At 39.6% G+C, this 13218-nt stretch overlaps 1 long non-coding RNA gene across 1 annotated transcript; it reads left to right on the plus strand.

Annotated features, from left to right (window-relative positions):
* Window positions 1-1683: 1683 nt before the first annotated feature.
* On the plus strand, window positions 1684-5239 carry LOC107837131 (uncharacterized). Its single transcript, XR_001663125.1, has 3 exons — window positions 1684-1977; window positions 4487-4618; window positions 4704-5239. It is a non-coding gene; the product is annotated as an uncharacterized LOC107837131 (long non-coding RNA).
* Window positions 5240-13218: the final 7979 nt, after the last annotated feature.

The following is a 13218-nucleotide window of genomic DNA, read 5'->3' on the forward strand; positions in this document are numbered from 1 at the left end:
TATTACTACTATGTTACTTAGGGACTGGAGGGAGTTTTGAACACAAACTCCAAACTTTACAACTTTGGAAATTGTTTTCCAAAGTTGTTTTTCCCAGATTAGCCACGGTTTCTACTTGTTCAAATCAAGCTAATTTAGCTGTGACGTAACACACTTGGTTTGGACTCATAGACGGCGGTTATTACAAAAGTAGTAAATATGTTATATGTCAAAGAAGGTTATTGAAATTGGGGGATTTTTTGTTAAATTCGTGTTTTGTTCTCGGACCAGTCAGGCGCATAAGTTATGTGTGAGTGAAGTTTTGGTTGTTGCTATATAGAATACCATCACAAAACATTATTAATAATAATACGACATCATAAAATAGATTTTTTATTTCTTTTGTATTGTTCTCTGGAAAAGTTTGAAAACTTACCTTGAAAATGCTTGAAAAGTTCTTGGAATTTACTGTGGGAAAAATATTAGAATATGCAGTTAGAACCAAAAAAATTTGCATTATGATGTACACAGAGTTCATTCATTGATTTAAAAAAAAGTTTATTTTATTTAATTAATCAAATGTAAACAAAAGCCTGCAAATCTCACTGAACAGAAAATTAAATATAATTTTTATTCCACTTGTTTTTTTTTTGTTTTGTTTTGTTTTTGTTTTTTCCAGAAACATGAGCAATAGATGGAGACGATTTCACACAGCAGTGTGTGAAGATCACATCAAACACAAATATGGATGAAAGACAAAGCACCTCTGCTGTATGTGCCGTTACTTGCAGCAGAGTTCATTAGTGTGTGAGTGGAAATAAAGGCCCTGCGTTTGGGGATTTCCCCCCTTCCAGCGCGTTGCCTCAACACGAACGCCGCCGCTGCACAAACGCATGGCTGAGGGCGGATTCTTATCAGAGCCCAGATCCTGTCGTCTTTCCACACACGGGTGGAAGTTCCTTCTCCTTAGCTCACTGCGTACGTACAGTGATGGAAATATGGCTTTGATACGTATAAAAACTGATTTATGGCTCCACTTTTATCACGGCTCAGTCAGAGCAGCTGCCCCAAGCGCTCCGTCCTGTGGAGAGGTATTTTTGGGGAGGAAACCACCTGCTTTGATTTACGGCCCCTAAAAGCTGAAAGCTGTGGTCTGGACTGACGAGTGTAAAAGCCCAGACATCTCTCTTCAGTTTGGTCTGAGCTCTGAGGAGACCATATCCCACTGTCCTATATGAAATAAGTTTATCAAAAAGTTACAGTCTGGAGTGTGACACAGTACTAAAATTGATTTACTTATTGGGGCAGTATTATGTCAAATTGAATGTTTTCAGGCGCTGCACAGTGGTGCAGTTAGTAGCACTGTTGCCTTGCAGCAAGAAGGTTCTGAGTTCGATTCGATTCCTTTCTGCATGGAGTTTGCATGTTCTCCCTGTGCATGGTGGTTTCTCTCTGGGTGCTCCGGCTTCCTCACACAGTCCAAAAACATGACTGTCAGGTTAGTTGGTCTCTCTGAATTCTCTTTGTGTGCATGGTTGTTTGTCCTGTCTGTCTCTGAGTTGCCCTGCGATAGACTGGCGACCTCTCCAGGGTGACCCCGCCTCTTGCCCGAAATCACGATAGGCACCAGACCTTCTATTAGAGAAATGCTGTATATATATCAAATATGACTTAAAAGAAGTTTACTTCTTGATTTGCCGCCTTGAAAATGGCCTCTGTCTCTTTAAGAAGCTCCTGCTCTTTCTGAAACTCTGACTTCAGGAAGCCCTACATGGCTTCTCTATTAACTTGTTAACGTTTTTACCAACGTTTTTGCTCTGAGCAGTTCCACCAGGTGTTTGCTAATTGCTGCTGGCTAGTCTGAAGGAGATGAGTGGGGGAGGAGCTGCGCCTCGAAGGCGGTGCTATGTCCACTCAGGCGTTCTGCTCAGCTGAATAGTTGCCATGGAGATTAAAAGATTTCTCAAACATGCATGAAAGAATCAAAGCAACACTCAGGTTTGTTTTTCATGAGGGATTAACATTATAATGTAGTGTAAAGCTAAAAAAAAGTGAATTTTACATGACGCTGTCCCTTTAAGATGATTCTGTTACTCGTCAAAACGTTTACGTTGATGCTTTTTGTTTTTAAATTTTGTGAACTTTGCGGTGTTTTGTGTATTTATCGGTTCAACAGTTTGGGACGTCCTCCAGAGATGCTCGCTAATGCTAGCACTAACCGGCGCTGTGAGATCTGCATTGGAAATGCGTTTTGTCTCCCGGGGCGACGGGCCCTCCTTCATTGTTTCACGGCTATCTTGACACCCACTCACCAGAATGGAGGCACGCCGCACTGAACCCTGGGATCTGCGATGCTGCCACCGATAGGCACAGCATCGGCGCTGATTCCATTAAGCTCCAAATTAAAGCAGGCACATCAAAGGGGCCTGCGAGGAGGCAGCGCAGAGATGTGACGGGGGAGAGGGGAGCAAAAATGAGTGAGGGGAGGAAAAAAAAGAAAAGAAAAACCTTCTTTATGCAATCCCCGAACGTGACAGAGCCTAATCCAAATCAATATCTGTGAGTGGTGCAGTGTTGCTACAATGCTAGTTTGGAACACATTAGCAGAAGATGAAAGCATCAAAGTGGTTAGCTTGATGAAAATGTGTCTTTTATGTCATGAGACAAAATTAGGGAATTCTGTAAGAGCTGTCATGCATTCTTGTCCCGTTGTTGTTGCGCAGGAGCTGGTGGCGGCGTCTTTTCAGGCCTGATGTGTGATTTTTATCCCCGTCTCTAAAGCCTCTTCGTTGTCAGAGCAGCGATAATTGAACCGCTCTCACCATCAGGCATGTCGGAAAAGCTTATGTGACCTTTTCATTCAGATAATTCAAGTACAATAAAGTGGGAAACAGATGCAGTTAAGCCCAAAATTATTCACACCTCTGGCAGATTTAGATTTTTATTTCATAGAACATCTAAATCACAGATGTAAAGATTATTGTGATGAATTGGAGCTCAGTTGTTAAAAAACAGCGGAAACATTGAAAAAGCAAATATAAAGAGCTGCAGTGAGTAAATATTTTTCCATTAATTATTGAGAAGGGTATAAATAATTTTCAACATGCACTTTTTAATGTGTAAAACAATCTTGACGCTTAATTTACTTGGCTATCAGAAACAAATTTCTTGGTTAAAAGTATTTTTTCTTATATTTTCAACTAATTTTTAAAAAACTTCCCGATCTATGAGCTTTTTGGACTTTAATGGATTCTGCCAGCTTTTTGTTTTCACCACTAAACAAATATAAGTAATCATAATCAAATGAAGTGAAAACATATCTAAAATTTCATGAGTTAGAACAAAGACAACTATGCCAAATCACATTGTGGAGCCAGATATTCCTACCATCAGTTGGGAGGAGTAATTCCTCTAATATGCTAATAGTGTAGCTAATGCTTCAATTAGCGGTTTCGCTAACTTTGTTTAGCACACTTAACTTTCCCTTAATGCATTTACTAGATAAATTGCAAAGCTCTAATTTACTTGGCTGTTTTATAAACTTTCAGTCAAATAAAGTTCAACATCTGTACTAATTTTTTGCTTAGCGCTTTAGCATTTTTCCCAACTTCGAAGACATTTAGCACACATAACTTCCACCCAATTAAAAAATTCTAGATAAATTCTGAAATGCTAATTAACTTTGCTGTTTGGCAGTTGAATAAAGTTTAACATCTGTGTTGAAGTTGTGGTTATTGAATTATTCACATACTTAGACATTATATTCTTTTATTTTGGAAGTGGATGAAGACAGTTCAGATCAGTTTCCTCAATCCGGTTGGAAAACTTACCTTTAAAATGCTTGAAAAGTGCTTGAATTTTACTGTGAAAAAATATCACAATATATATAGTTAGAACCAAAACACATTTTTATATATGACTTCCACAAAAAAAATGATTTATTGATTAAAGTTTTATTTTTATTAAAATAATCCTCATTAATTTATTCATAACTGCCAAATATATGTTTAAATAGTTGTGGGACTCTTAAAATGTTGATTAAATGTCACACTGCAAAAACAGAAAATTTCACCAAGTATGTTTTAGTTTTTAGCCTGATTACAAATATATTAACCTTTAATTTGTTTGGAGCTAATAATTTCTTAATATTGATGGAAAAATTTCACTGGGAGATTATTTTAATTATGATGAGGCCTTTTTCCTGTGCTGTAAGTGAAATGATCTGCCAGTGGAAGTATTAATGTTTTCATCAATATTAAGGAGTCAGTGACTTAAAATAAGCTTCTGTTTCTTGCAGAAAGTTACTTGTAGGTTAGTTTAGTCTTATTTGAAGTGTACTAAGACGGTGGATTTTCTGTTTTTGCAGTGCAGTTTCAGTCTGAGCTGGATGTTTAGTTTTCCATCAGTATCTGTGAGGCTTCATCTGTGTCATGTGGAGGGTAACACGAGGGGGACCGCTGGGATGCCGTTGTCTCTCCTGATAATCTGTATTTATTTTTCTGTGAAGGGTGGAAAATTTGCTGCTAATCCCTCAGGTTTCTGTAAGTGTTTTATCAACCAGAGATTCTTCACCAGATGACACCGGAGATAAGGCGGAGGGAAAGACTCTACGTGATGCCGGACGCATAATCCCGGCCAGGTTTGTCCAGCGGATTTTCCCACTCAGTCAACACCGGAGAACCTCGCCGCTCGCTGTAAGCGTCCCTCTCTTTGTTTGTTTCCAGAAGCAGAGAAAGGTGAAGAGGGGTGACACGCAGCGGTGGTGAGGGTGGTGTTTGTGGCCCTACAGCAGTCTGCCTGATTACATCGCCACACAAGCGTGTCTTCAAAGCCTTCCCCTCCCCACCGCCCAGTTTGACCAGATAAGGGCCCCCTCTTGCTGTGGTTCAGCTGGGGGACAGGAAGACACACGAAGGGGTCAACAGTAGTGCCATCTGCGCCTCATGTTCAGCAAATACTGCACATCTCTGTCAACAGACCGTCTTACTGTACAAACACTTCCTCTGGTGATCCTGCAGCCGGTTTGTTTGATCGCTCCTGTAAGTTTTACCAGGTTGTTTTGATTAAAACAACTTCATTTTAAGCAACGAAGCCGGTGATTAAAACTCTGAAGCCGTCTATAATTTCTTTACATTTTTCTTCCAGGCAAACAGACTTTCTTGTAATCTTTAAAGGGGCGGTATTACACGTTTTCCAAGTACATAGAGCCGCTAACATAAATCAACATAACATAAATCAAGTAACCACATTAGCTTCATTTGGTATAAAAATGCTACATATATCAAATAAATATGACTTTGTAATTTAATGCCTTGAAATTGGGTCTCTGTCTCTTTAAGAAGCTCCTGCTCTTTCTTAAACTCCGCCTTCATAAAGTCATCATAACATGGCTCCTTAATTAACCCTTTAACGACGTTTTAACCAGTAGCTCCCATAAGGAGCTCAGCTGATGTTCCACCAGATGTTTGCTAATTCCTGTTGGCTAGTCTGAAGGAGCTAAGTGGGGGAGGAGCTGCACCTAGGAGGCGGGGCTAGGTCCACCCAGCCATTTTATGAGTATGAAAGAATCAAGGCAACACTCCAAGGAAACATGATTTAAAGATAAAGAACGTTTTTACATGAAACTGGCTCCTTAACGTTCTCCAGATCTTTTAAAGTGACACCGACAAGATGGCAGAACCAAGTATAAGTTGTCAGTAAAGTTTATATTATTCACATAGTTTATTTTTTAGAAGTCGAGTGACATTAAATGCAAACATGTTTCAAAATACTTTTAAAGCTGCAATACGTAACTCGCTTTCATTTATAATGCAATTAATTGATTTATTGCTTATTGGCCTAATCACGCTTACTTCACATTTCATTCTTATTTGGTTCTAAGTGGAAAATCAAGCAGTGCGACACATTCCCAGAGTAAAACTACAGCAGTAGCTGATTATTAAATAAATGGAGAACATTTGATGTTTTTAACGTAACGCAGCAGGAGTTCTTTCTTTAATATTTGATAGGTTGTTTACTCTTCAAGAGTAACGCATCAATGAGCCAATCATGAGATAATAACTACGATCTTAGTCTATATCCTGTGTCTCCAAAGTGAGGCTCAGGGGCCATTTGTGGCCGTCAGAACATTCCTGAGGGCCGTTGATCACAGTCCAGACATTTGATGGAGATTTAAAAACAGTGTTGGGATGAAGCAACACAAAGTATTTATCCAAGTTTTTACTTTGAATTGAATTTCTTTTAATACTAAAAGGAGACCAAATAAACAACCTGGGTATTTTAAGTAATTAAGCCATATTCTGTTCTTGTTACTGAAAAGACACAAACAAATCCAGAAGATGAAAAATTTACTGCATGTTGTGGTTTTTTGTTGTAAATCTACAATGTACATATCTCTCATCTACAGAAATCCTACTGCTTTGCTCATTACATTAAAATATTGTGTGCTTAGTTTATTTTTTATTTTTAAAAAAATAGTTTTTGCTATTAAAATTTTGTGGCTCTCTGAGTTCTTTCAACTTGCCATAAAGTTTGTTCTCCCCACGTCTGCGTTTCAGTAGTTTAACTGTAATCTTCCACTTCCTGCCTCCAAACGACTCCGCCGTGACCTCGCCTGCAAGGTGGTTTCCAGGCTTGGGAAGGTGAGACCTACAGGAGTCAGCCGAGGCCCCCCACAGTCTGAGATTTCTCTAAAAATTTCAATTACATCTGTGGTTTCCAGGGTTTGATGAGTGAACGGCTGACAAGACGGGACAACAAAGGAGATGGATGCAGTCACTGCGCTGCTGGGTAATAAAATCCGGGAATATCAAAGTCAGCTTAAAGAAAGCTGCAGCGCACAGAGTGAGCTGTTCCCCAAGCATGTGTCTGCGTAGCGAGGGGAAGCTGCCATGTGGGGACTTGAACGGCAGCCAGTGAAAACAGAATCGGCTTTGCATGGAGGAGAAAAGTTACACAACAGAGCCTGTAATACCTGGTCAAACAAACTTGTGACTGTAGGAGGATTTCAGACAATTGAGTTGTTGAAGATTGAAAAGGATCACAAGACTGTGACCAAATAGACTCCTTTTTTCATCTGGGAGAGGCCCGGCTCGCTTCGCCCATTATTAATGATGTCGTGAGTGTGAAACTTTGATTTGTGTGCGGACTAATGGGAAACAAATTGTCTGAGCATGTTTTTGATTTGAGACGGAGGGATTCCTTAATCCTGAACCAAAAGGAAGAAACAGACCTCAGAGGTTTGGTTTGGTGAAGAGGGAGAGTGACAAGAACCGGGCCAAACCCTCCACACCCCAAAATGATTACGTCTGGAGCTTTGATTTGTTTTTTGTGGCAGAGATTCAGCATAACAGAAACATCGCTTAGAGACTTCATATCGATGCGTCAGCATCATGCAGTTGCTGCAGGTTTGCCAGCGTTACGTTCACGGTGACGATCTTATGGAAGAAGATTAGGGCCAAAAAAATGAAAATCTGACTAAACTTCTGAGAAAAAAGTCAGAATCCTGAGCCAGAATTCTAAGTTTAAAGTCAAAATTCTATATATTAAAAAAAAAAACTTTTAAAAAGTCTAAATTCTGAGAAAAGGTTTGAATTCTGAGTTTAAAGTCTTAATTTTTTGTTTTCCTGTTCATCTTCCGTAGGATCTCCATTATGTCCCTCAGATGCTCTGTTGAATTCGTGTCCAGTGACTTTGGACCCGGCTGAAGTGTCGTGATCTGTAGCCATCAGAAGATGAATTTCCTGTGGTCAGAAACAAACCCAAGTAGGTTTTGCTATTTAAATATCAACTAATAGAAACCAAAGAATAATAATAACTGTACAGGCATGCCTAATACATATGTGAGTGTATATTGTCCTTTGGACAGTCAGGCTTTCTTTTATTCTTATAACAAGGAGCTTTTAGTAGTTTATACGCCGCAAATCTGGAACAAACTTCCAGAAAACTGCAAAGTTGCTGAAACACTGAATTCCTTTAAATCAAGGCTAAAACCCCACCTGATTATAGCTGCCTTTGATGAATAACAACTGAAACTTTGATTAATCTTTGATGACAGATACTCTTGGTGAGTTTGATGATGGCATTTGACAAAATATAATGTTTGTTTCTTGTTTTGTAATTGGTTATTGTGTTGGGTAAGGCTGTAATGATTCGACATTAATTTGTAAACTTCCTCCTTAAATTGTGTCTTACTGTTTATTGCGCTGTGTTCAGGTTGGACGATTATTTGTGTTGCGCATTTTGCAACGCTCTCACTTCCACCAATGAGCTGTTGCTGAATGCTAAGTGTTATAAGCATAGACATAATATATATATATATATTAATTATGTCTATTATAAGCAACGATGGAGGTGGAGACAGGAAGCAGCAACGACAAGAAAGAAGCTAAAAGGGTCAAAGTATGGAATTAATTTAAAGTTTAAACTAAGGAGAGAAGATAACAGCTCAGTGCGTTTACTTCAAAACAGAAGTGGCGTTTCACAAAGCAGATCCTTGATCTCATCAGCAGGAAACGCCGCTACTAGCATCAAGCTAATTCTGCTAACAGGTGATGGTTTTGTTCCCTTTTGCAAAAACACTGTTAACTTTTATCTGAGATTGTTGTCAGGCTGGGTGATGTGGCTGAAAAGCGTAGCACGCATTTCATTTCTGTCGATATCGATAGCTATTTATTAGTTTTTTGTTTCAAATATATTAAATTAAATACTGCCAAACTGGTGACGTAGCATAGGTTGTTGCTTGCTAATTGCTTGCTAATGCTTACATTTTAAGAAATAAAAAGTTTTCTTATTTAAAAAAGAACTAAATTGTTTCTTACGAGCATTTTCTATTTAATATATTTATTTTCAGAGGTTAGCTGATTGTTATTCGATTACTTGATTAATTGTCAGAATAATTGATAGATTACTTGATCTGATTGTTACTAAAATAATTGTTCACACCCGTTACGTATTGTTACGTTTTTATCAAGTGAAGCCTTGTCTCTGAAATATACTCTATAGATAAACTTTGCAGTTTAACAGTCGCATGTATATTTTGTTGAAATGTAATCCTGATGAGGCACAGCAGACGAGTCCTGAGGCACACACCACAGCAACCTGGGTCTGGAAGGGTAACATAATATCACAAAATGTTCCTTAAGACGATGAAGTCACGCCGAACGACAGGAAGCATCTGGCTGCAAGCGACCACATGCAGAAAGCAGGACAATAAGGCTGTTTGACTGATGGAGGGAGGACGAGGAGAGGATGATGAAGAGCCACTTGCAGTGCGACTTTAATGATGACAACAGAGCAGAAACACATTTCAGTTTTTATTTTTCCTTCTCAGTTAAACATCAGGATGAATGTACAGTAAGCCGGCTTCAGATACAGGTCTGTGTGTGTTTTTGTGTCTGAAAGGAACTGTGTGCTGTGTGTGTGTGTGCGTGTGTGTGTGTGTGTGCGCGCAGTGAAAGGGTGGAGCTCTGAACAGAGGGCCCCTCTCGCCCAGACTTGAAAAGGCATTCTTTCATCATTGCTAATCTCCCAAACATAAACATGAGAGCATCCACACAATCTCTCTCTCTCTCTCTCCCTTTCAGGGCCGAACAAGGCGGCGGGGGGGCGTGACCCTCCCAGTACCGGAGGCCAGGGACGGTACGGGCGTGCGGGGGGCCGTGCGTGCTGTTTGTGTTACTGAGAGTCACCGTATCAATCAACATATCAGGTTTATAACAGTTGTGTTAGAGATTTCCAGAGTATTCATGGGTGTGTGTGAGAAAGCATCTGTGAACTGGTTTTTGATTTAAGGTTTGTGTGTGTCTGTGCGTGTGCGTGCGTGTGCGTGTGTGTGTGTTTTCCAGTGCAGGAAGGGTTTCATCCTCAATGTTTTTCTACATATGTAAGCATGGGAGGTGTAATTGCTTGTGATTTCAACAGAAAATTAAGCTACAAATTGCTCATAGATACGAGACAAAAGGAGAAGCACTATCCTCCAGAGAATCTGTGGATCTGCTGGGAATGAACATGGGACAAGTGACAAGTCACCATTTTGTATTTAAAGAGGCAGAATTATGCGTTGTCCGGCGCTTTGGGGGCCTCTGGACTTGATAAGGCGCTAGACAAGTACAAAGCCTTACCATTTATATATCATAATCAAGTTTTACCTTCAGTTGTTATAAAAATGCAATTTGACTTTGATATTTAACATCTTGAAATTGGGCCTCTGTCTCTTTAAGAAGCTCCTGCTCTTTCTGAAACTCCACCTTCAACATGGCTCCTCTGTTAACCCTTTAACGATGTTTTACCAGTGTTTCACTGAGAAGAAGCTCCTATAATGAGCTCAGCAGTTCCACCAGGTGTTTGCTAATTGCTGCTGGCTGAAGGAGCTGAGTGGGGAGGAGCTGCGTCTCGGAGGCGGAGCTAGGTCCACCGAGGTGTTTTGCTCAGCTGAATGGTTGCCATGGAGATTAAAGGATAAAAGGATTTTTCAAACATTCATGAAAGAATCAAAGCAACACTCAGGTTTGTTTTCAATGAGGGAAAAACAACATGATGGAAAGCTCAAAAAGTATTTTTTTATATATATAAAAGTGCCCCTTTAAAATAATTTTAAAAAATGTGAATGTTATATTTCTCATGCTAAGATCATTTTTTATTTTCTACCCTGAAAGAAGCATCTTTAACACCCAGATATAAACTGATGTTTCTGTGGTTTAAGAGCAGCAGGACTTTGGAAATACATGTTTTAAAGACTAAAAATACTTTTTATTTTAAAAATAAACAGTTTTTGCAGAGGAGTAGTTACTGAAACGGGTATAAGTCAACAAATGAAAAGAAGCAACTGGAAACCTGGAACTACTGGTGTAAATACTGAGGAGGTGATGAACATTATGTCTCACTTCTCATCAGTTTATTTATTTCAAACATTTTCACATTTACAGTTTGAATATCATAATGCATATTTAGAAAAGGATGTAGGCACAAACTTATATGATCCTGCCTCCTTTCTTTTATACGTCTTACTTTAATGTTATTCTTTATTTCAGACAAGAAAGGAAAAAATAAAATATATTTATGAATCTTACTTTACATCTGTGGTTTGGATAAGGAGTGAGTGAATTTTAATGTTGATGCTGGATTAATGAAATTAATCTGGAACCAGCTGAGACAGAAACGTTTTGGAAGATGCTTCCTCTGGTGAAAAACTAACAGCATTTCAGAAAAAGAAACAGCAGTCAGAGGTAACCATCTGGTTAAACTACTGTTTGCTGTATTAGGGAACCAATAATTCTGCTCTCTGGTAGAAAATACAGAAACAATGTTTGGTAATCAGTTCATGACCTCAAACTCAACTTGGGCTAAACAGCAGGGCAAAAGTCAACACCAGGTGGAGGATTTTTTTAAAGAGACAGAGTCCCCCCTCTCAGTAGCTCTAAGAATCAATGAAGGGTTTGGGTGGCCTAGTCAAAGTCTGGATAAGTGTAGGAGTGCGTTAGATTCCTTTGATCTGATTGGATGGCACGGTGAGGTTAGCTGGCACAGCCACTTATAAGGTTTAGGGTGATTATCTCTTCACTCCAGTTGGCTTGAGGAGCATTTTCTCTTTAATAATGAAAATCAACATCAGTGAAATAAAACACTAACAGTCAGGAGATCAACTCTCACTGTTTGCTTTTCCTCTGAACAGAAGAAGTGCCCTTCTGAAATCGTTTTTATATCTCCCTGAGGCTCAACAGCAGGACGTAAGGCTAATAACTAGATTCATAAAAACGCAGGATATGTATGATTTCAGGATGTTTTAGTTTTATAAACTCCAGTTACTTTTTCCCTATAAATTTAAGTTAACAAAATGTTTTCTCAGTTTCGGTGTCATTAGTTTTAAACATAATAGCCTTGATCTTCATGTGACTAATAACTTTAGAGAGCTTTCGGTGCAAAGCCATGAATTGTAAGTGGACAGAATATTGGCATGTGAGCTGGAAGCAGAGAACAGCGTGTGCTCCTCTGTGCAACATGGACGCTCATTTCCAGGCCTTCACTGCTGGCATGAAGTGAGCCCGACTCACATGAAGCATGCCTACGAGTGGGCACACACACATACACACACACACATACATACACACGCTAAAGCTGGTTTTTGCGTAGCATTTAAGAGATAAGGCCAGCGAGTTAATGTAGACGAAGTGCCATAATCCAGTTTTCGTCCCTCTCTGGCTCTCTTCCCCCTCTCCGCTCGTCTCCAGCAGCTTCTCCGCACTTCAGCTGCATATCTGTGACAGATTAGGGCAGATCACGGAGGATTACCGCCACCAGACACAGCCCCCCGACACGCTGACCAGAGACGCCCCCGCAGGGAGACGGGGAGCAGCAGGGGGTCCAGGACCGGGTTTAATATTTAGCTGCTTCATTTATTGATCACAGGGCCAGAAGGGGGTAACTGACTGCATTCTCCGGGGTTAAGAAATATTCATAAGAATGATTTTATTTGGTTTAGATGAAATGTAAACACTCTAGGCACCCTGTATTGCTGGAAGGATGCATAATACCTCGGTACCTGATATTCATGTGGGATTTGGATGCAGAATGAAAATAGCTCCGACTGTTTTTATTATTTGGATCTGATTTCTAAAAAAGAAAAGAAAATGAATCCATAGAGCTTGGTACCAGATAATAATCACCCAAAAGTCTGCAGCACCTAAAGCTAAATATCTGACAGACAAATCATTACCTTGTTTGCTTTATTCCAGACTCAACAACTTTATTTTCCTCTGCAGCGCGCCTCAGCGGCACCCAGTGGACGCTGTGGGGTACTGCACCCTGCAGAGGAAACATGCAGCAGAGTTTATCGCACGGATTTGATGTGAGTTTGAGATAAAATGAAACTGATATCCCAGCACTTTTAAAAGTGATGCTTATGGGGGGTTTTAAGGGCAACATTTCGAATATGAAATGCATTTTAAATGAGGGAAAACTTTCCAGACAACTTTCCCAGAGTTAACTGTTACAGTCCGGAGAGAATATTTCACCCATTTTCATTAAAAGGGAGTCTGAGTAAATTAGTATCAGCCTTTATCCCTCCACATCCAGTGACACCATGTTTATGATCAATAATATATGACCGGAATAAAATGCATACATGATGGAGATACACTAACCCCACTTCTGTTTGAGTGTGATCACAATTACATTCATGTTCTTTGTAAAGAGTTTTTTTCTTGTTTTATCTTCAGAATATCTCTCCATATGTGACTGAAC

The sequence above is a fragment of the Poecilia formosa genome, unplaced genomic scaffold (assembly GCF_000485575.1).
Source record: "Poecilia formosa unplaced genomic scaffold, Poecilia_formosa-5.1.2 Scaffold117, whole genome shotgun sequence".
NCBI classification, from domain to species: Eukaryota; Metazoa; Chordata; class Actinopteri; order Cyprinodontiformes; family Poeciliidae; genus Poecilia; species Poecilia formosa.